This window comes from Physeter macrocephalus, chromosome 9, assembly GCF_002837175.3.
Source record: "Physeter macrocephalus isolate SW-GA chromosome 9, ASM283717v5, whole genome shotgun sequence".
Classification (NCBI taxonomy): domain Eukaryota; kingdom Metazoa; phylum Chordata; class Mammalia; order Artiodactyla; family Physeteridae; genus Physeter; species Physeter macrocephalus.
In genome coordinates this window covers 90,625,608-90,650,292 of record NC_041222.1, presented here as the reverse complement: position 1 = coordinate 90,650,292, position 24,685 = coordinate 90,625,608, and the positions used below count along the sequence as shown (strand labels likewise).

Here is a 24,685-nt window from a genome sequence, read left to right as displayed (position 1 = left end):
AAACTTCCATAAGACCATCAACTGACTTTCAACAGTAACTTGGCAGGCCAGAAGGGAATGGCACAATAGTCAAAGTAAGGAAAGAAAAAACGCCTACCACCAAGAATTCTCTACCCAGCATCGCTATCATTCAGATTTGAAGGAGTGATAAAGAAATTCACAGACAAGCAAAAGCTAAAAGAGATCAGTACCACTAAACTGGCTTTACAAGAAATGTTAAAGGAAATTTTCCAAGCAAAACTGTTAAAAGACAAAGGTAGTAAAATAGTCTGTATCCCCAAGAAGAAGTTAAGGGATGCACAAAACAAAAAGATGTAAAATATGATGTCAGAAACATTAAACGTGTTGGAGAGGAGGTAGTAAAATGCAGGGATGTTAAAATGCACTTGAACTTAAGAGATTATCAACATTAAATAATTATATATATATAAAGCTATATGTACATATATATATGGTTTGTTATATATGAACCTCATGGTAACCCCAAACCAAAAATCAGTAACAGATACACACACACAAAAAGAAAGGAATCCAAACACAGCACAAAAGATGGTTTCAAACTATACTACAAAGCTACAGCAATCAAAATGGTATGGTACAGGCACAAAAACAGACACATAGATAAGTGGAACAGAATAGAGAGCTTAGAAATGAACACACACTGATATAGTAAAGTAATCTATGACAAAGGAGGCAAAAATATACAATGGGGAAAAGACATCCTGTTCAGTAAATGGTTTTGGGAAACTGGACAGCCACACATAAAAGAAATCAAACTGGACTACTTCATCAAATTCCAATTCTGGGCATTTACCCAAAGAAAATAAAAGCTTTAATTTGAAAATATATATATACACTCTTATGTTCATTGCAGTACTATTATAATAGCCAAGATACGGGAGCAAATGAAGTGTCCATTGATAGATGAATGGATAAATATAATATATATATATATATGCAATATTACTCAGTCATTAAAAACATGAAATTTTGGGACTTCCCTGGTGGCACAGTGGTTAAGAATCCACCTGCCAATGTAGGGGACACAAGTTCGAGCCCTGGCCTGGGAAGATCCCACATGCCGCAGAGCAACTAAGCCCGTATGCCACAACTACTGAGCTTGAGCTCTAGAGCCTGCGAGCCACAACTATGGAGCTCATGTGCCACAACTTCTGAAGCACCCATGCCTAGAGCCTATGCTCCACAACAAGAGAAGCCACCGCAATGAGAAGCCCGCGCACCGCAACGAAGAGTAGTCCCCTCTCGCCGCAACTAGAGAAAGCCCGTACACAGCAACAAACCACCCAATGCAGTCAGAAATAAATAAATAAATAAATATTTTAAAAATGCAACCAAGAAAAGGTATGGCGTAGTTGTAAACAGTTTGACCTGATAACATGATTATACCCTAAGTAAGAGTCAAAACAAATTGTAAATAAGTAGAAAAAAGAATAGCTCCTTTTTGAAAAATATATTCCTCTAGTGGTCTGCACCGAATAAAGTCAGGGCAAAGCAGCAGTTAACATTGGTTAAGTTTGGGAAGGAGATGGAGAGTGAAAGGTTGCTATAATTGTAACCGGGAATAGCCAATTTTGACTCCATGTTGGATTTGTTTCCTTTGCTTTTAGTTGCTTTTGTTATTATAGTCATACATAATGGCTGCCTCAGGGAACCCTGCCCCTCTGCCTGAATGTTACGCTAAATTGGCTCTGTTCCGCTTACAGGGAGACAATCTGACCCCGCCCACCTGTGGATGGCTGCAAGAAAGAAGAAATTAACATATCCCCTCCCTGAGGCTGGCCATTCCAGGGGATAATTGCAAAACTTATGGCCCTTTTACTTTAGTTCCTCATCTCCTCCTCCTCTCTGTGCTATAAAAGAAACTGGCATCCAAACCCCAGTAAGATGGCTTATCGGAGACGCTCGTCTGCTGGCTTTCTGAATAAAGTCCTATTCCTTGCCTCAACACCTCATCTCCGATTCATCAGCCTGTCATGCAGCGAGCAGAGCAAGCTGGGACTCGGTAACAGTAACTGTTTGAATCTGCCCTTTGGAACTCAGGGAAGGAGTTTAGGAGGATGAAGCATTTTTCCTACAAAGAAGCGGGGGACAAAAAAAGGCTGTTGTACCTGGGAGGGCTCTGCAGGGTCCTCCTTGTTTCAAAATTGCAATAAATGAAAAAGAAGTGTGTTTGATTATGTCTAACCCTGTGAACTCACTCTTGAAGGAAAAATACGCTATTTGTCCTTCACAAAGGAAGCCCACAAGATGCCAAGTAGGTTCATTTATGGAAAGATGGAAAATTCTATTCCAATAGCAGGACACTTTCTCAAGACTATCATGATTTAGCAACGTGAAGAATCTCATTTCAGCCATGAGCTTTCCGAGGTTTGCTCTTGTCCCCACACATGGGTGGGGTATGGAGATGGCTTAAGACCCACAGAGTGGAGACAAACCCCATCCGAGTTCTCGGAGGGTGGGGTATGGAGATGGCTTAAGACCCACAGAGTGGAGACAAACCCCATCCGAGTTCTCGGAGACCCAGGCTTGTGGGACGCATTTCTTTTCTCCCACATATCCACTGGGCTGCGCTAAACTCTTTGCTCCTTTCAAAGTCATCGCAGGGCGCGCGCGGAGCGACGGGAAATGTAGTCTTTCTCCACCACACAGCCCACCCCCCCCCCCCCACAAACCTAGGGTCTCCCTCTGCGCATGTGCAACCTAGGTCCCGCCTCTTCCCTTCAGCCATCCCAGGCGTGGTGAGTAGATCATAGAGCCTGTACGTCCGCCCAGGTGCAGGAGCTGCGCAGTTCCCGGCAGGGACTTAACTGTTGCCGGGAGGTTTTTGAGAGAGGCGTTCTTGTGGCGGTGGCGGAAGCAGGACATCGCGGGCAGCCTCCACCCCGCCCCTACAGTGCCCGTGTCTGACCTGGACCTCGGATCTGCGAAGGTGGGTGGGGCGATCCCGGTTCTGGCCTCGTGGTCTCGGGGGTAGGTGGAGCTGAGACCCGTTAGGAGCGGCGACGGTGCGTGTGGGGACGGAATGGTGGGTCCCGCCTGCGTCTGACGCGGGGACGCCGGGGCGGACAGTGGGAGGGAAAGCGCGCTGGTCACGCTGGCCGTGAGCGGGCCAGAAAGCGCGGGCGGAGGGTGTGCTGGGCAGTCCTGCTCTGGAGCGGGAGAGACCCGGTCAGTTACAGCCGTGTCACCTGTACTGTGGGCGGTAGAAGTAACCTGGGGACGAGTCAGGTCACTCGTATGCAAAGGAGGTTATGAATAATGTCTGCTTCTCGGGTTGATCTGAGAATTCCATATGATGTCATTTGTTAAAGGAGTTAGCAAAGTGCCAACCGCGGAAGAAGTGATAACAGCTGTTGTATTTAGAAGACACTTTGTTCTTTTCATTGGGTGGTTTACATAAGAACGAAGAGTAGTCCCCTCTCGCCGCAACTAGAGAAAGCCCGTACACAGCAACAAACCACCCAATGCAGTCAGAAATAAATAAATAAATAAATATTTTAAAAATGCAACCAAGAAAAGGTATGGCGTAGTTGTAAACAGTTTGACCTGATAACATGATTATACCCTAAGTAAGAGTCAAAACAAATTGTAAATAAGTAGAAAAAAGAATAGCTCCTTTTTGAAAAATATATTCCTCTAGTGGTCTGCACCGAATAAAGTCAGGGCAAAGCAGCAGTTAACATTGGTTAAGTTTGGGAAGGAGATGGAGAGTGAAAGGTTGCTATAATTGTAACCGGGAAGAGCCAATTTTGACTCCATGTTGGATTTGTTTCCTTTGCTTTTAGTTGCTTTTGTTATTATAGTCATACATAATGGCTGCCTCAGGGAACCCTGCCCCTCTGCCTGAATGTTACGCTAAATTGGCTCTGTTCCGCTTACAGGGAGACAATCTGACCCCGCCCACCTGTGGATGGCTGCAAGAAAGAAGAAATTAACATATCCCCTCCCTGAGGCTGGCCATTCCAGGGGATAATTGCAAAACTTATGGCCCTTTTACTTTAGTTCCTCATCTCCTCCTCCTCTCTGTGCTATAAAAGAAACTGGCATCCAAACCCCAGTAAGATGGCTTATCGGAGACGCTCGTCTGCTGGCTTTCTGAATAAAGTCCTATTCCTTGCCTCAACACCTCATCTCCGATTCATCAGCCTGTCATGCAGCGAGCAGAGCAAGCTGGGACTCGGTAACAGTTAACTGTTTGAATCTGCCCTTTGGAACTCAGGGAAGGAGTTTAGGAGGATGAAGCATTTTTCCTACAAAGAAGCGGGGGACAAAAAAAGGCTGTTGTACCTGGGAGGGCTCTGCAGGGTCCTCCTTGTTTCAAAATTGCAATAAATGAAAAAGAAGTGTGTTTGATTATGTGTAACCCTGTGAACTCACTCTTGAAGGAAAAATACGCTATTTGTCCTTCACAAAGGAAGCCCACAAGATGCCAAGTAGGTTCATTTATGGAAAGATGGAAAATTCTATTCCAATAGCAGGACACTTTCTCAAGACTATCATGATTTAGCAACGTGAAGAATCTCATTTCAGCCATGAGCTTTCCGAGGTTTGCTCTTGTCCCCACACATGGGTGGGGTATGGAGATGGCTTAAGACCCACAGAGTGGAGACAAACCCCATCCGAGTTCTCGGAGACCCAGGCTTGTGGGACGCATTTCTTTTCTCCCACATATCCACTGGGCTGCGCTAAACTCTTTGCTCCTTTCAAAGTCACCGCAGGGCGCGCGCGGAGCGACGGGAAATGTAGTCTTTCTCCACCACACAGCCCACCCCCCCCCCCACACAAACCTAGGGTCTCCCTCTGCGCATGTGCAACCTAGGTCCCGCCTCTTCCCTTCAGCCATCCCAGGCGTGGTGAGTAGATCATAGAGCCTGTACGTCCGCCCAGGTGCAGGAGCTGCGCAGTTCCCGGCAGGGACTTAACTGTTGCCGGGAGGTTTTTGAGAGAGGCGTTCTTGTGGCGGTGGCGGAAGCAGGACATCGCGGGCAGCCTCCACCCCGCCCCTACAGTGCCCGTGTCTGACCTGGACCTCGGATCTGCGAAGGTGGGTGGGGCGATCCCGGTTCTGGCCTCGTGGTCTCGGGGGCAGTTGGAGCTGAGACCCGTTAGGAGCGGCGACGGTGCGTGTGGGGACGGAATGGTGGGTCCCGCCTGCGTCTGACGCGGGGACGCCGGGGCGGACAGTGGGAGGGAAAGCGCGCTGGTCACGCTGGCTGTGAGCGGGCCAGAAAGCGCGGGCGGAGGGTGTGCTGGGCAGTCCTGCTCTGGAGCGGGAGAGACCCGGTCAGTTACAGCCGTGTCACCTGTACTGTGGGCGGTAGAAGTAACCTGGGGACGAGTCAGGTCACTCGTATGCAAAGGAGGTTATGAATAATGTCTGCTTCTCGGGTTGATCTGAGAATTCCATATGATGTCATTTGTTAAAGGAGTTAGCAAAGTGCCAACCGCGGAAGAAGTGATAACAGCTGTTGTATTTAGAAGACACTTTGTTCTTTTCATTGGGTGGTTTACATAAGCCTCCCAATTATCTTGTGATAGCGATATGACCAATCTGCATTAAACACACATATAACAAAAAGCAAATCCGAGTCTCAGATTGGTGAGGTGGTCCTGAAACTGTGCATCTCAGATGGAACTGGAGACCATGTACCGGGACTGGAACCCAGCCAGAAGCCATTGTCTTTTAATTGAGATCACACACCTGGTCTCAGGACTTAATGAAGCTCAGATTCTTTATGTGTCATCTCAGAAAGACTTTAGTGAGAGACTAAGTGATAGGTAAGGAGTGGATTTATTTAGAGAGAATCACACTCCACAGAGTGTGGGCAATCTCAGAACTGGAGAGGCCCCAAAATATGGGGTGGTTTGTTTTTATGGGATGGGTAACTTCATAGGCTAACGAGTGGGATATTCCAACTATTTTGGAGAAGGGGTGGAATTGGGCCAACACGCATTTTTGGGCCTTTTATGGTTGGCCTCATGTCATGGCGCTGTTGGTTGTGTCATTTAGCATGCTAATGCATTACAATGAGCGTATAATGAGGCTCAAGGTCTACTGGAAATTGACTCTTCCACCATCTTGGATCTAGTTGGTTCTGACCAGTTTTTGTCATGTCCTGTGGCTAGGTCATTCTTTTAAAAGTTGTGCCCTGCCCCCTTCCCTCCGGTTTCTGTCTTGTTTGAGAGTGCCAGTGACTTCTCCAGGCTCACCCAGATTGTGACAGAGCCAGGAGTCGAACAGTCATTCATACTGTTCAGTTATCAGAAGAAACTTATCAAGAGTCCCTTTTGAGAAACTACAATCCACTTCAATAATTTTTTAAAATAAATTTATTTATTTATTTTTGGCTGTGTTGTGTCTTCATTGCTGTACGCGGGCTTTCTTTAGTTGCGGCGAGCCGGGGCTACTCTTTGTTGCGGAGCGCGGGCTTCTCATTGTGGTGGCTTCCCTTGTTGCGGAGCACAGGCTCTAGGTGCGCGGGCTTCAGAAGTTGAGGCACGCGGGCTCAGTATAGTTGAGGCTCGCAGACTCTAGAGCGCAGGCTTAGTAGTTGTCGCGCATGGGCTTAGTTGCTCCGCGGCATGTGCGATCTTCCTGGACCAGGGCTCGAACCCATGTCCTCTGCATTGGCAGGCAGTTTCTTAATCACTGCACCACCAGCGAAGTCCCTTAAATAATTTTTTTTTAAGTTGTCTTGAAGCACACCATCCATTTTACTGGGCTTTCTGTAGATTCTCTAACTCAAGGGGTAAATAATTTTGTTAGGAAAACAAAATAAGCATTCAGCCTGTGTCTTTTTTTCCACTTTTAATTTTAATGAAATAGTGTCATCCTTTGGTGTATTTTAATCATCTAATGTTAGTTTTTTGTTTGTATTATTTAAATCAGTTGAAAAAATTATTTTTCCCAAATCGAGAAGGGGTAGGTCCTGATGCTGTCCCTGCAGCAGAATCTTCGCCATCCTGTACACTCTCCCAAGAGCTACAGAAGATGAACATATCTGAGGTGAGCTCTTTATTCATCAGCTACTTTGTGCTGTGATAGATTTAACTTGATTTCAGATCGCTCTTACCTTGTGTTACACATCCTTTATCAGTGTAAGTTATTTCCCTTTTATAATCGGTTAAAGATTTTACTTGAGTCATGAATGTACACTGAATCATATTGAGTACCTTTTTGTAAATTTGTAACTGACATATTTTTGTTAATATTATATTGAATTTTTATTCCTGTATTCACAACTAGATTGGCAACTAACAACCATAGGTTTAGTCTGGTTTTCTTTTTTTTTTAAACTACATTTTCAGAGAGAACTGTACATTTTTATGTATTTCAAATGTATTTTTGTAAGTTTGTTGATAGTATTCTCTTATTATATCTGTTGTTATGTCAGTAATTCCTTTTGTCATATATTTAAATTTTTTACTTTAATAGAGGGAATGCTGACCAGAAAACAACCAAATGTGTTGCCGGTTGGCCCTGCCAGAAATCTAGAATTTCAGGGTCTGAGGATGGGCTTGGAAATTTGTACTAGTAGTATATTCTAAATGTGAGAGTTGAGGGAGTATACGCTCATTCATTCTGCTGGTTTCCACTTCAGTACAGCAGCTGCCAGTTTCTTTTTTGGGTAGGTGATACGTTCCTCTGACTCTAAAATCTAAGCAGAAAGCAGACTCATTGATGTCTGTGATCATTTTGAATTAATTATTTTTTTTGGTGCAAAATGTGAATCAAGGTTACTGTTATTTTTTTAATGGAATTTTATTAGTATAGCATGAGTTTTGTCAGAATATACTTTCTGCATTGAGTTGCCCAGACACCTCAAATAAGGAGATGTGTGTTTGCACATATGTGTGTATATATCATTTTTGAACTTTCTCTTTGATTTGTTTCTTTTGTTTACTATTACACACAGTTAATATCACACACTGTTTTGATTAGTGGCTGTATGGTATGTCTCAAAATGAAGGTAGTATCTGTCCTCTAACTTTGTACTTTTTCAAAATTGTTTTCATATTCTAGGTTGTTTCCTTTTTTACATAAATATTAGAATTAGCTTGTGATTCTAAAGCTTGGTAAGCTTGATTGTGATTGCATTGAATCTATGGATCTCTTTGTGGAGAACTGACATCTCCACCATGTTGAATCTCCTAATCTATGAATTCAATATTTATTTCTGTTTACTAGGTTGTTTAGAGAATTTCAAGCTGAGAAAGGGCATAACCTGTCTTATAATTTAAAATAATAACTCTGAGAATGGACTCTAGTGAGGCAGTGGTGGAAACAGAAGAGTTGGCGGGCTGTTTCAATGATCCTTTCAAGAAATGATGCTGTTAGCAGTTGTATCAATACTTTGAAATTTTTTGGATGGATTTTGAAAGCAGAGCCAAAAGTATGAACATACCTGCTTCCCTAGGGCCTTGCAAATAAAGAATGTACTGTCAGACTTTGATAATGCAAAACTTTTTTTCCATTTTTGTCTAAACCAGAAACATGATAGGAATTAGTTCCAAAGGTATTATCCACGTCACCTAATTTTGAAATCTTCAAATTGATGGGAAATGTGCTTGCACAGACATCAGTGTCATTCATGGCCGTGATTGTGGAGTTTACCCAGGAGGAGTGGCAGCATACGAATCCTGCTCAGAGGACCCTGTACAGACATGTGGTGCTGGAGAACTACAGCCACCTTGCCTCATCTGGTGAGCCTACTTTATCATGCGACTCTGCCTAGAGTGTATTTGATTTTGTTTCTTCTTTTGTTTTTAAAAAAATCATCCATATTGAGGTATAATTAACAGAAAATAAAATTCAGCAAGTTTCTGTGTATAATTCAATGAATTTTGAAAAATGTGTACAGCTATGCCAGCAAAATCATGATACAGGTTATTTTTATCACATGAAAATTTTCCCCTTTTTTGGGCCACGCTCTGCAGCTTGTGGGATCTTAGTTCCCTGACCAGGGAATGAACTTGGGCCGTGGCAGTGAAAGTGCTGACTATTAACCGCTGGACCGCCAGGGAATTCCAACAATGTGAACATTTTCTTATGGCTTTTCTCAGTCAGTCCTTTCTTCCCACCCATTTTCTGATAATCACTGATCCCCTCTCTGCTTCAATACTTTTCCCTTTTTTTGAAAATTCATATAAATGGATCATACTTTAGGTACTAGTTTTTGTATGGCGTCCTTCCCTTACCATAATTCTTTTGAGATTCATGGATGTTGTTGTGTGTATCTGTGTCTATTCTTTTTATTGATGAGTAGTGTTCCATTCTGTGCTGTGCATTTCCAATTGTTGATAAGACATTTAGTTCGTTACCAAAGTGGTGCTATCATAAGTAAAGGTACTAGGAATATTTAAGTCCAAGTCTGTGTGTGGCCATGTTTTCATTCCCTTGTGTAAAGACCCTACGGGTGGTTCTCTGGGTCTCATGGCAAGTATTTATAACTACAGGAACACCTCTTTTTATTGTGCTTTACTTTATTGCAATTCGCAGATATTACGTGTTTTACAGATTGAAGTTTTCTGGCAAACGCCTGTGTCAACTACGTCTATTGCTGCCAGTTTTCCAATAGCATTTGCTCACTTCATGTCTCATGTGTGAGACTTCGTGTCTCAGAATTACATTCTGATAATTCTGGCAGTGTTTCAGACTCTTTCATTATTGTATTTGTTTCGGTGATCTGTGATCTTTGATGTTGTATTGTAATTGTTTTGGGGCATCATGAACTGAGCCCATATGAGATGGCAAGCTTAATTTATAAATGTGTGTGTTCTGACTGCTCAACTTACTGGCCATTCCCCCATCTCTCTCCTGCTCTTCAGGCCTCCCTATTCCCTGAGACACAACAATATTGAAATTAGGCCAATTAATAACCCTACAGTGGCCTGTAAGTGTTCAAATGAAAGGAAGAGTTGCATGTTTCTTAATTTATATTATAAGCTAGAAATAATCAATAAGGAAGTTGTGTTGAAAGCCAGGATATACCAAAAGCTAGGCCTCTTGCACCAAACAGTCAGCCAAGTTTTGAATGCAAAGGAAAAGTTCTTGAAAGAGAATAGAAGTGCTAACTGCAGTGAACACATGTATGATAAGAAAGTGAAACAGCCTGATTGCTGATATAGAGAAAGTTTTAGTGATCTGGATAGAAGGTCCAACCAGCCACAACATTCCCTTAAGCCAAAGCCTAATCCAGGGCAAGACCCTAACTCTCTTCAATTCTGTGAAGGCTGAGAGCGGTGAGGAAGCTGCCGAAGAAGAGGTTGAATCTAGTATAATTTGGTTCATGAGGGTTATGGAAAGAAGCCGTCTCTGTAAGATCAGTGTGCAAGGGGGAGCAGCAAGTGCTGCTGGAAAAGATGCAGCAAGTTATCCAGAAGATCTAGCTACAGTAGTTAATGAAGGTGGCTACACTACACAACAGAGTTTCACTGGAGATGAAATAGTCTTCTATTGGAATAAGGTGCCATCTGGGACTTCAATAGGTATAGAAGGGAAGTCAATGCCAGGCTTCAAAGCTTGAAAGGACAGACTGAATCTCTTGTTAGGGGCTAATGCAGCTGGTGACTTTAAGTTGAAGCCATTGCTCATTTACCATTCTGGAAATCCTAGGACCCTTTTGAATTATGCTGATTCTACTTTTCCTGTGGTTTATAAATGGAACAACAAAGCCTGGATGACAGCACATTTGTTGACAGCATGGTTTACTGAATATTTTAAGCCCATTGTTAGAACTATGGCTCAGAACAAAAGATTCCTTTTAAACTATGCTCATTGACAATGCAGCTGGTCACTCAAGAGCTCTGACGGTGATGTACAGTGAGATTAGTGTTGTTTTTATGCTTGCTAACACAACATCCATTCTGCAGCCCATGCATCAAGTTTTGACTTTCACGTCTTATTATTTAAGAAATACCTTTTGTAAGGCTATGGCTGCCATAGATCGTGATTCCTCCATGGCTCTGGGCAAAGTTAATTGAAACCCTTCTGAAAAGGATTGACCATTCTAGATGCCATTAAGAACAGTTGTGATTCATGGGAAGAGGTCACAATATCAACCTGAACAGGAGTTGGAAGAAGTTGATTCCAACCCTTATGGGTGACTTTGAGGGATACAAAACTTCATTGAAGGAAGTAACTGCAGATGTGGTGGAAGAAGCAGAAGAATCAGAATTAGAAGTGGATCCTGAAGGTGTGACTGAACTGCTGCAATCCCATGAGAAAAATTTAATGAATGAGGACTTGCTTCTTGAAGGAGCAAAGAAGTGGTTTCTTGAGATGGAATCTACTCCTGGTGAAGATGCTGTGAAGATCCTTCAAATGAGAACAAAAGATTTTAGAATATTACACAGATTTAGTTAATAAAGTAATGAGAGGGTTGGAGAGGATTGACTCTGGTTTTGAAGGATGTTTTATGGTTGGTAAAATGCTGTCAATTACCTTTGCGTATTATGGAGAAATAATTCATGAAAGGAAGAGTCAATTGATGTGACCAACTTCATTGTTGTCTTGTTTTAAGAAACTGCCACAGCCACCCCAGCCTTCAGTAACCACCACCATTAATAGCAGCATCAACACTGAGGCAAGACCCTCTGCCAGCAAGAAGATTACCGTGCACGGAAGGCTCAATGATGGTTAGCATTTTTAGCAATAAAGTGTTTTTTAAATTAAGATATGTACATTGTTTTTTAAGATATAATGCTGTTGCAAACTTATTAGTCTACTCTGTGTGTAAACACAACTTTTATATGTACTGGGAAACCAATTGTGAATTGCTTTATTGTGATGTTCACATTTTGCAGTGATCTGGAACCACACCTGCAGTATCTCTGAGGTATGCCTGTATATGAAGAAAAAAACAACAACTGCCAAATGATTTTAAAGTGCAAGTGTCATTTATGTGGGCATTAGCAACTTATAGTAGTTCTAGTTGCTCCACATCCTCACCATCATTTTGTGTTGTAAACCTGATGACTTTTGATCTTTGTAGTGGGAGTATGTTTTATCTACTTGAGTTTTAGTTGCTTTTCCCTTTGACTAATGTTGCTAGACAACTTTTATATGCTGTTTGGCCATTCATGTATATTTTATAAAAAGTGTGTTCATATCCTCAACCTATTTGTTTTGTTGAGTTTTTTGTCTTGTTATAATTCAATTGAAAGCGTTCTTTTTACAATCTGGGTAGAAGACTTTTTATAAGATACACCTTTAGGAATTTTTTTTTCCTTATCTGTGATTGCCCTTTTTATTTGGTAAACAATAGGACAAAAGGTTTTCATGTTGATGAAGTCCACTTTATTATTTGCTTTATTTTCATATTCTGTTTTTTCTCCTGTTTAAGAATATGACTAAGCAAAGGTCATTCAGATTTCCTGTATTTTTCTTCTAGAAATTTTCTTGGTTTAGGTTATATTTAAGCCTTTGAGTTTTTTAGTTAATCTCTCTACATGGTATGGAAATATGGATTGTTATTCTTTTTTTTGTAGCTAAAGCTCTAATTGCTGCACTGGTTATATCCTTTCCTATTCAGTTGCCTTGGCACCTGTTGAAATAAACTGACTATATATGCTAGGCTTATTTCTGAATATTATTCTGGTTTATTTATCTACATTTCTATCTTAATACTAATCATGCACTATTTTGGTTAATCTGGCTGTGTAGTAAGTTTTCACATCAGGAAAGATAAGTCCTCTTTAAGTTTTTCTTTTGGCTATTACAGGTTCTTTTTCTTTCTCTGTAAAGTTTAAAAGAATGTGTTTTTTCTTAAAACACTAGTGGTATTCTTATAAGGATTTTGTTGAACCTGTGTATCGTTCTGGGGAAAATTTACCTCTAACAATATTGAATTATTCAATTTGTGAAAAATCTTTTTCCTTTTCCTTAGCTTTTAATGTTCCTTTGCAATGTTTTGTAGTTTTTATTGTACTTGTCTCAATCTATTTTATGAGATGTATCCTTCAATCTTTTGAGGCTATCTTTAATGATATTTTACAAAACTTCAATTTCCAGTTTTTTGGAATTATGTAAAAATGTAATTTATATTGCTATTTTATCTATCTTGCTAAATTCACTTGTTACTTAAACTAGATGTCTTGAAGACTCCTTAGAATATTTTATATATTAATTAGTGTGATTTGTAAATAAAGATATTTTTATATCTTTCTATCTATGCATTTTTATTTCTTTTTTGAGCACACTAGGATTTAATGCAAAAGAATTTATTTACCACTGAATACGTTAGTCATAGGCCTTAATTAGTTGCTTGTGAGCTATTTTCTTTCTAATCCTAGTACTATAAAATTAATATTTCTTCCTTTAAAAGTTCATAGTAGAATTCTCTACATAAGCAATCTAGACCTGGAGTCTTCTTTGTCAGAATTTTTTAAATAACAAGTTTATTCATGTTTCAAAAATTCACCCTTTTTGTTTGTACAATTCAGTGTTTTTTAGTATTTTCATAGAGATATGGAACTATCATCACTATTTAATTTTAAAGTATTTTCATCACCCCAAAATAGTATCCATTAGTAGTCATTCCTCATTTCTGCTCCCTACCCCTGGCAACTACTAATCTACTGTATGTCTCTAGAGATTTGCCCATTGTGGAGGTTTCACATCAATGGAATCCCCCAATATATAGCCTTTTGTGACTGACTTCTTCCACCTAGCATGATCTTTTTAAGGTTCATCCATGTTGTAATATGTATCAGTAATCCACTTCAGTTTCTGGCCAAGTAATACTTGATTGTATGGCTATATCACATTTTTCAGTTGATGGGTTTTGGGTTGTTTCTCTTTTGACTTATGAATAATGCTGCTATGAGCAGTTGTATAAACATTCTTGTGTGAGGAGTTTTCAATTCTCCTGGGTATATACTTTGAGTGGAATTACTAGGTGCTATTGTAACTCTGTGTAACAGTTTTAGAAGCTACCAAAACAATTTTCCAAAGCAGTGGCACAATTTTACCACCCCACCAGCAATGATGAGGGTTCCAGTTTTGGCAACATCTACATTAATACTTGTTATTTTATGTCTTTTTTTTTTTTTTTTTAAAGCCACCCTAGTGAGTGAAGTGGGATTTCATTATGGTTATGATTTGCATCTCCCTAATGTCAAGCATGTGCTAGTTGCCTCTTGGCTGGAATATATATATACACACACACACATACACACACACATACAGACATTTCTCCAAGGAATATATTCCTTGGAGAAATGTCTGGTCATGTTCATTCTCCATTTATAAATTGGGTTATTTTTCTTTTCATTATTGACTTTTAAGATTTCTTATATGATCTGGATATAAGTCTCTGTCTCAATTAAATTTTTGTAAATTTTTTCTCCCATTCTGTGGATTTTCCTTTCACTTTCTTCATGGAGTTCTTTGAAGTACAGAAGTTTTTTATTTTGATACTATCCAGTTGATCTTTTTTTTTTTTTTTTTCTTTTTTTGGCTTGTTTTTGTCAAATCTAAGAAAACTTTGCCTAACCTGAAGTCAGACAGATTTATCCTGTTTTTTCCTACATATTTAATAATTTTAGTCTCTACGGTCTGTTATTCACTTTGATTTAATTTTTATACATGGTGTGAGGTAGAGGCGCAGCTTCATTCTTTTGCATGTGAATATTCAAGTGTTCCACCACTATATGTTGAAAATACTATTTTTCTAATTGAATTATGCCACCCTTGTTGAAATTCAATTGTCTCTAGTTGTAAGGGTTTATTTCTGGCTTCTTAATTCTCTTCCATTGTTCTCTAAGTTTATTCTTAAAGAGTCTATTCTTAGGCCAGTACTGTCTTAGCAGCATAGTATGATATTGTGATTTATAGTAAGACAGATATTTGTTCATCACCCCTGTTCCTGGCACAGAGTCCCAATTTCCTAAGTGGTAAGAGAGATCAAGGTGTCTTTTGTTATTCATAGCAAGCGCCTCTCAACCATGCTTGAGTTCCTGTTAATGAGGTGACCTGGAAACCCCCTAAAGCTGTAGGCTTGTTGCCAAGGATGCCAATCAAGTGGTTACAGGTTTGGGACTTTGAAGCGCACCTACTGACCTTCACGGAGTGAGAGGGGGTTGACTTAATTACTAATAGCAAGTATGCTTACATAATAAAGCCTCCACAAAAATCTCTGAACTGTAAGATTTGGAGACCTTTGGTGTTGGTGAACACATGAGGTGTGGTACTGGGAGGATGACGTACCTGGAGAGGGCATGGAAGCTCTGCCCTATGCAGCTTTTCCATCTGGCTATTTCTTAGTTGTATACTTTGTAATAAAACTGGAAATCTGGTCAGTAAACTGGTTTCCTGAGTTCTGTGATCCATTCTAACAAATTAACTGAACCTGAGGAGGAGGATGTGGGGACAAACCATTAATAGCAAATTGGTCAGAAACACAGGTAGCAACCTGTATGTGCAGTTAGTATCTGTAGTGTGAGGGGAGGAAGTCTTGTGGGACTGAACCCCTAACCTGTTGTATCTGATACTCTAGGTAGATAGTATCAGAACTGAATTGAATTGTAGGACACCCTGCTGGCGTTGCAGAGTTGCTTGGTAGTGGGAAAAACCTCTACACTTTCAGTAACCAGCAGTGAAGTATTGAGAATACAGAAGTGTATTCTGTGAGTAGAATGTTATAGTAATATAGATGAGAAACACAGAGTGTTTTTCCTAAACATAAAGTAATTGAAATTGAAAAGTGTGAACCCTCCAAGATTTTTCTTTATCAAGATTGTTTTAGCTCTTCTGGGTAACTTGCATTTCCACATGAATTTTAGGATTAGTTTGTCAATTGCTATAAAAGAATAGAGCTTAGATTTTGTTAGGGGTTGGACTGAATCTGTAGGTCAATTTCTGGAGTATTGCCATCTTGACAATATTAACTTTTCTGATCCATGAATATGAGGTATGTGTCTTTCCATTTATTCAGGTCTTTGAAAATTTCTTTCAATATTTTTTGTTTTAAATGGAAAACTTTTATACTTTTGTTAAAGTTATTCTAAGTATTTTATTCTATTTAACAGTATTATAAATAGAATTGTTTTCTTTATTTCATTTTTGTCTTGTTCATTGCTAGTGTATAGAAATACAACTTAATTTTGCATACTTACTTTCTGTTCTGCAAGTTTGATGAACCTGGTTATTAGCTTTCAGAGGTTTATTCTTTGGGTTCCTCAGGATTTTCTATATACAAGATAATGTCTTATGCAGGTAGAAATAGTATTACTCTTTTCTTTCCAATCTGGACATCTTTTATTTCTTTTTTCTTGCTTAATTGTTTTGGCTGAAATCTCCATTACAATGTTGAATAAAGTGGCAAGAGCAGACATCCCTTGTCTTGTTTTTGATCTTAGTTGGAGAGAGCCTTTAGTCTTTCATTGGTGGGAATGATGTTAGCTGAATGTGTTTTGTAGGTAACGTAGACATTATTCAAGTCAGGGAAATTCTCCTCCATTTCTAGTTTGTTTTTTTAGTCATTAATGGGTATTTGATTTTGTCAAATGCTTTTTTTTGTATCCACTGAGAGGATCATGTGGCTTTTTTTTTAACGATATATTACACTGATTGATTTTTATATATTTAACTGTCTGAAAATTTTAATTTTGAACTCAGTTTCTTTAAGATAAGGTGCTATTAATATTATCATAATTTTAATGATCTTTGTTAAGTTGTGTCTTTCCAGGAATTTATCCATTTTTTCTAAGTTATTAGTGTAATAGTGTTCATAATATTCTCTGTTTAGTATGTTTAGGATATGTAGTGATATGTACTCTTTCAATAACAGTAATTTTTGTCTATTTTTTTCTGATCAGTCTAGCTAGAGGTTTTTTTTTTTTTAATTTATTGACTTATTTTTGGCTGCGTTGGGTCTTCGTTGCTGCGCGCGGGTTTTCTCTAGTTGCAGTGAGCAGGAGCTACTCTACGTTGCGATGAGTGAGCTTCGCATTGCAGTGGCTTCTCTTATTGTGGAGCATGGGGCTCTAGGTGCATGGACTTCAGTAGTTGTGGCACATGGGCTCAGTAGTTACGGTGCACAGGCTTAATTGCTCTGTGGCATGTGGGATCTTCCCGGACTGGGACTTGAACCCATGTCCCCTGTATTGGCAGGCGGATTCTTAACCACTGCGCCACCAGGAATGTCCCTAGCTGGAGGTTTATAATGTGTATTCATATTTTCAAAGAACCACTTCTTTGTTTTATTGATTTCTCTATTTTTCTGAGTTTTATTGATATTTTATTGATTTCTATATCACTTCCCTTTCTATACTCTGATTTGTTTTAACTTGCCCTTCCTTTTCTAGCTGTTTTATTATAGAAATTAACCTCATGAATTGAAACCTTGTTATTCATTTTTGATGTACACATAAGGCTCTGTATTTTTCCTTTAAAAACCGCTTTAGCTGTGTTACACAAATTTTGATGTTGTGATTTTATATTCATTTAGTCCAAGATATTTTCCTATATACCCTGTGATTTCTTGTTTGATTTCTTGACTTTGTAGAATTTGTTTACTTTCCAAGTATTTGTGTGTTTCATAATTTCTAACTATTATAACTTTCTACTTTTTTGTGTGTTCCTTTGGACACTATTTCATGCAGGGTTCAAGCTTATTAAATGTACTGAAACATGTATTAGGGCCTAGCATATCATCCTGGTGAATATTCCATATGTGACTGAAAATAATGCTTTTCTATCTTCTTTTAATATCTTATCTACTTGTTCTATTAAATATTGAGGAAGGAATATGAGTACCCAAGTATAATTCATTTGTCTATTCTTTCATTTTTAATAAGACTTGCTTCATGCATTTTTTAAATTTTTTATTTATTTATTTATTTTTGCGGTACGCGGGCCTCTCACTGTCGTGGCCTCTCCCGTTGCGGAGCACAGGCTCTGGACGCGCAGGCTCAGCCTCCATGGCTTCACGGGCCTAGCCGCTCCGCGGCATGTGGGATCTTCCCGAACTGGGTCACAAACCCGTGTCCCCTGCATCGGCAGGCGGACTCTCAACCACTGCGCCACCAGGGAAGCCCACTTCATGCATTTTGAATCTCTGTTTTCAAGTGGTAAACCATTTAGGATTGTTACATCCGCTTGATGAATTGTCCTTTAGCATTTGCAGTGTTTATTTTTATTCCTGGTAATATTTCTTTTTCTGAATTTTGTTTGGTACTGTAGACTCACTCAAACTTTCCTTTGCTTATTGTATACTTCGTATGTTATATACTTTTGTCTATCCTTTTATTTCTAACCTCTCTGTGTCTTTATATTCACAGTCAGTTTCTAAGAGACAGTATGTTTAGGTCTTGGTTTTTTTTTTTTTGTGGTATGCGGGCCTCCCTCTGTTGTGGCCTCTCCCGTTGCGGGACATGGGTTCGAGCCCTGGTCTGGGAAGATCCCACATGCTGCAGAGCAGCGAAGCCCGTGTGCCACAACTACTGAGCCTGCACTCTAGAGCCCGCGAGCCACAACTACTGAGCCCATGCGCCGCAACTACTGAAGCCTGCACGCCTAGAGCCTGTGCTCCACAGCAAGAGAAGCCACAGCAATGAGAAGCCCATGCACCGCAACGAAGAGTAGCCCCCGCTCGCCGCAACGAGAGAAAGCCGGTGCGCTGCAACAAAGACCCAACACGGCCAAAAATAAATAAATAAAATAAATTTTTTTTTAAAAAGATTGATTTCCTTAGAAAAAAATCAAGACAAAACAAGTGTTCCTGGACAAAATGAAATTTCTTATCTGTCTGAGTCAACCAATATACATCTTTATCAGAGTTTTTATGGTGTGTGGTAACTTAAGACAGAAGGCCTCACTTTCTAAATAGGGCTATCCTCTCAATTTCATTCTTTATTCAGTGGAAGGAGAAAATCTCCCGAGTTTATTTTATGGAAAAACATGACCCTGTTCTCTATATATCAACTTCATAGAAGATGTTGGTATTGACAGATTGTCCAAGTTTGAATATGTGTCTGTCTTCTCCAGGCCAAGAGAATTTTTTTTTTGATAGATTGTTTTTTTTTTTTTTTTTTTTTTTTGGTATGCGGGCCTCCCTCTGTTGTGGCCTCTCCCGTTGCGGAGCACAGGCTCCGGACGCGCAGGCTCAGCGGCCATGGCTCACGGGCCCAGCCGCTCCGCGGCATGTGGGATCCTCCCAGACCGGGGCGCAAACCCGGTTCCCCTGCATCGGCAGGCGGACGCGCAACCACTGCGCCACCAGGGAAGCCCTAGGTCTTGGTTTTTATTCACTCTTACAGTTTTTATGTTTTAGTTGAAACGTTCATATCATTTATATTTAATGTTATCTTTGGGTTTGAATTTGTAACCATCTTGCTATTTACCTTCTAATTTTTTAATCTTTTTTTCTTTTCCCTCCTTTCTCTGTGATTAACTGTTTATTTTTAATGAATCCATTGTAACCACTTTTAGCTTCTATGAGATATACTTTTTATTTTCTAGTGGTTGCTGAATATACATCTCTAAAGTGTCATTCTACCTTCAAATAATATCTTCTTCAAATATGTTGTAACAATGTTAAAACAATATTTTCATTTTCTATCTTTCATCCTTTGTGTTATTGTTGTCATTTATTTCACGTCTATGTATCTTGTAATCCCAGTAGTCTATTGTTATTTATCTTTTTAACTTTTTTTTAAAGACAGGTCAGGTCGGAATGGGTTTTATTTATTTGTCTGAAAAAGTCATTATTTTTTTTTGATAACTACTAGTGCTGTGAGTTCTGTTTGAGTTCGCTCAGGATTCCAAATAACTGGTTTTGGGAATAGAGAGGAGCCTTACTTGATTTGGGGGCAGTTAACACTTAATACTTAATTTTGGGTCCTTTATTTAGCAGAGAAAATTGGTGAAGTGAATGATATACTGATTTTATAAGGTAAGCATAAACAGTTTGAAAATCTTACGTTTGGGCACACTGACTCCTTTTCTAAAAGCTGCCATTTAGAATAAATCAGAGTGGAACAGAAACGTCTGCTATTCCAATATTAAAGTCTTGAATCATCTTGGAATTGGTTAGAAGTGCAAATTCTTATGTCACCCCAGAACCACAGCTTAAGAACCACTAGAGTAATAGAGTGTTCAGTTGGCCAGGTGCCATTGAAATTTATAAGGAGTTCCAAGTCGCACTGAATATGGCAGGTCTGTTAATATCATATAGTCCTTTGACCAAGATAGCCAGTTACCTTTTCATAGCCTTTTTCACCATTCACAAATAATCAGTGGCGTTTCCAAGTAACTACATGACTGGACATAACAAGAATGAATAGAATGCAGAAGCACATGAGAACTTAGATGTCTTATTAAAGAGATCCATGTCAGTTTTAATTTCTAATGTAAATATTGGTAATCCTTAAAACCGTTTGGGGTCTTTTAGTGTTTTTTCCCCAGGTAGTATATTTTGCTACCTTGCCTTCCAGTTTGGGACTTTTTTTTATAACTTTGAATTCTTACTATGTTCATGTTTCTATCTCCTGTAACATATGAAGTGTATTATTATAGCAGTTTTGATGTCCCTGAAGGCTAATTTTATCTCATGTGACATTTCTTCTTCTGTTCCTTTGATTGACTTGTCTCCTGATCATGAGTCATGTTTTCCTTCTTTACATACTTGGTCATTTTTGATAGTGTGCTGCATATTGTGAATTTTACATTCTTGGCTGCTAGATTTTGCTATATTTCTTTCAATACTTTGGGGCTTTTTTGGAGGGTGCAGTAAATGACTTGGAAGTAATTTTAATCCTTTCAATGCTTGCTTGTAATTTAATTCAAGTAAATTAAATTGATTCAATGTTTGCTTGTTATTTCAGTTCTAGAGCATTCTTTAGGTTAGGACTAATTTGGTCGCAGTAGTAGGGCAATATACTTTTTGGGGAACAGAACATCTAATACCTCATGTATTAGAACATCTTTCTACTCTTTCCAAACATCATGTCTCTGAATGTGCTTTAGGAATTTTTCCACCTATTGTGTTTAGGTTCTTTTTCATCCATTGTCAGAAGTTTTCTTATATGAATGTACAGATTTTACACAAGATGACCTTTCTGTTAGATCTTCCTGGCTGTCTCTGAGTGTACCTCTTTCTTTTGAAATTTTTGACTTTAGAAATTCTAATTGTTTTGGCTTCCCTGAACTCTCAGCTTTACCTTCTATAGTTACTGAGATCAGCAGGCTGTGCTTTGGTGTCTTCTTTCTGTACCACAACCTAGAAATTTTACTTGTTTCTCTTCTCTCAGAGATCCTTGTCTTCCACTGCCGTTACTGAATATATAATGTCTAAAGGTCATTATTTCATATATTTTTATAATTTCCAGTTGCTTGACACAGTACATTATTCATCTTACACCATCATGGCCATGACTGGACGTTTCTATGCAGAGCCTTATTTAAACCTCTGTACATGTAGACTAATGTTATGTATCCTTGTGATTCAGGGGTTTAAGGAGATCAATTTCTTTTGAGATTCAGAAAAAATATTTTTGTAGTTTCCTCTTCAAAGGAAAGGTCAAATGAGCACCATCACTATGCTACTCCTATAATTACTCCTTCCTTCACATTCATATGCATTAAAGCCAATGCAGCTGATCCAAATCCTAAATTATTTCCCATTTACAAGGTATTGTTTTACAAAACCAGACATAATCATCAAGTTGGAGCAAGATGATCCATTGTTGTTAGAGGAAGAGATTCTAAGCAAGAGCTTCGCAGGTGAGTTATTGAGTAGAGTAGACAGGTCTCCAGGGGAAATGGGATCCAAAGTGGTCACTTAGAGGTGGACACTGGGAAATTGTTTAAATGCTTCCCTTTTTGAGGACATAAATCTTGAAGTTTAGAAAGTGTAGACCTAATATAATGTCTTAAGGGAGTGTGTTAGAAAAGTGATGGGGATACAAACACATTGATTTTCTCATCTTACAAATAGTGAGATGGAAGATAGAAATACAAATACATAGATGATAACTTTACATATAAATGATATAAACATTTCCATTCAAACATAAAATTTACTTGTCTTTCACATGGGTAGTTTTCTTCAGTTTTTTCCAATGCTACGTTGGTCAGAAGTAAGGAGTCAGTAAACATGTGTTTGCTCCTGATTTCTCTACTGTTTTTATTGCTTTAAAATATGTTTCAATAATGAGGTTCTCATGTTTCACAAAAAACTCATGAGATTTGTAATCACCTAATAATGTAACCAGTTGTGAGATTAAAATGCTTACTTTCTCTCCCTTTCCATATTTTAACACCCAACTGTAGTTTCTTTTATAATCTTAGTTTTAACTTGAATTTTAAATTTTACTATTACTTGATTTCTCAGCTTTAAATTTGTATTTTGGTTCCCAGCTCTTAAAGTTGAGATAAACATCAGGATTACACCCCATTGCTTTTGTTAGATCTTCCTCCACATATTATTGAATATATTTTTTCTAAACTTCCAAATTCCTAAGGCCTCTAAAAGAGAGTTGTAAAACAGTACAGAAATGAGGGCGAATAATTACCATAAATTTTATGAGTGATGTGACCTGTAATGGCACAGAAACTTGTGCTTAAGAAAGACGTGATGTTTTTCTGATTCAGTCACATTCTGTTTCTTGATGTGAATGATGGGTGGTCACTATGTGCTTTTTGTTAAGATGGACAGAATAGTTGTATGTATACTTATGCTAAGTTTCATACATTTATAAAAATGATAAAGTGACAAACCAAACAGTGGGAGATATTTGTTACACAAACATACCTCAGAAAGGATTTGTTTCTATTATAAAGAATTCAGATATCAAGACAAGTATCTTCTTAGTATGGCCTTCCTTGACTATCCTATTTAAAATGTCACCCCTGTCTCAGTCTGTTTCCTTTTTCTGTTTATTTTTCTCCCAACCACTCATCACCTAATATACTACTGTCAGGTAGTATACCTGACATTATATTGAGTATACCTCCATACCCAATAGAGCCCTACCTGTCCTCACCTGCATATTCCCTTATACCATGCCCACCTTCCAGTATGGTGATTACTGCTGAGGTAAAACATTAGATGAGGCCTGTCTCCTGCTGCACAAAGTTAGCATGACCCAGTGGGTTTACCATTTCTGACTATAGTGACCCAAATGAACCCCTCTTCATTTCCAACTCTGAAGAGGGTCCATTTGACCCTGAGTCTAGAGGATTTTTACAAGACACTCCCCCTAATTACAGAGTGGCACTATTCCATTTTATTGAGACTTGTGAAACCATTTAAAAGGCCCCGGAGGGCATGAACCTGGTTTTTAGACATGGAGGGGAGATTTCACACCCAGATACCCAAACACGTCAGGCTTATGCCCCTCTGCCCCCACTGCCCTAGAAGGGCCACCGTCAAGCAAATTTCCCTCAATTGAAAAGAGTGCCCACTTCCTCCCCAGTAAATTCTCATTCTAATTTTGCCCCTCAAGGACATACACAGCAAACCTCTACTGGGAGTTATGAAACCTCAGAAATCATGGCCATTTGATCTCTGAACAGCCAGTCTCTAAATTTCAGTCTATAGAATTAGCATTCTCCCACTACAGCCCCTTTCTACCATCCATTACCTTGCCACAAAGCCCCCTCTAACCCTTTTGTCCCCAACTCAGTCCTTACTACTCCCTCTGTGTTCTTCCCTAACCTCCAGCACTTCCAGCCACCTAAGCCCCTCCCTATCCTGGAAAATTGGTGGCTCCTGAAGGCTTTTCCCACCCCTTGGGGACAGTCACTCCTATACCATTCTGGTGGACAATAGAAAATGCAGGGGGGGCGGTTTTTGGCCCTATTACAACAATGTCACTGTCATTCCAGGCAGTCCCTCTAAATTCCCAATTTGGGAGACCTACCTACAGGGCTTTGCTGATAAAACAGTCAAAGGTGCACGGATCCATTCATATGTAAATACTGGGATAATTCACCTCAAATGGCTTCCTCTCATGGTGGCTGCCTTGGTTCTTTCCCTGTTTATATGCCATGCCACATGGAAGAACCCCAATTTCCTGGCCTTCCTGTGGTGGGACTGGCCAGCTAGATGCTAGTGATTCTTCTTCGTTGGATCAAGATGGTAAACTCCCCCAATATTGACTTAAACAAGATGGTAAACTCCCCCCAATATTGTACTGAAGGCCTATGCCCTGTTATTACACAAATAGGAGCATTAATCCCCCAACCTACCCTTTCACTAGCAATTTTTGCATGGTGCTTAAGCTAGGCACTGTGTATGGTGCCTCACCATGAACTAGCTAAACCTCAGTTCTCAGATCCCCAATTAAGACCCCAATTTCTAGTATTATAGAACGATTGGGGAGATACAAGGGACCAAATGTGTCCTTTACAGTCATTGACCTAGCCAATATGTCTATTACTATCTCGAAGGAATCCCAGGCCCAATTTGCTTTCACTTTTGAAGGGGTTAAATATACATTGATGTGGCTCCCAATGGCGTATTTAAACAACCCTGCAATTGCACAGACTTCTGCCCCTAGGATTTAAATAACTTACAATTGGGAAATTGCAGTTGTTGGCATTATATCAATGGCATGCTGAGGGCTCCCTCTAAGGAAATGATATGGGCAGATTTGCACACTTAATACGACCTACAGCAGTGTGGCTGGGCAAATGACCCTCAGAAGATCTAAGAGCCAA

At 39.5% G+C, this 24,685-nt stretch overlaps 1 long non-coding RNA gene across 4 annotated transcripts; it reads left to right on the top strand.

The window, feature by feature from the left end:
* Positions 1-4,832: 4,832 nt before the first annotated feature.
* On the top strand, positions 4,833-12,784 carry LOC102977216 (uncharacterized). 4 transcript variants are annotated; one of them, XR_002892831.3, is made up of 5 exons: positions 4,836-5,065; positions 6,911-7,027; positions 8,512-8,724; positions 11,544-11,658; positions 11,827-12,784. It is a non-coding gene; the product is annotated as an uncharacterized lncRNA (long non-coding RNA). The 4 variants fall into 4 exon arrangements; XR_008618274.1 differs by having other exon boundaries at positions 4,833-5,065; positions 9,521-12,784; XR_002892828.3 differs by having other exon boundaries at positions 11,544-12,784.
* The last annotated feature ends 11,901 nt before the right edge of the window (positions 12,785-24,685 follow it).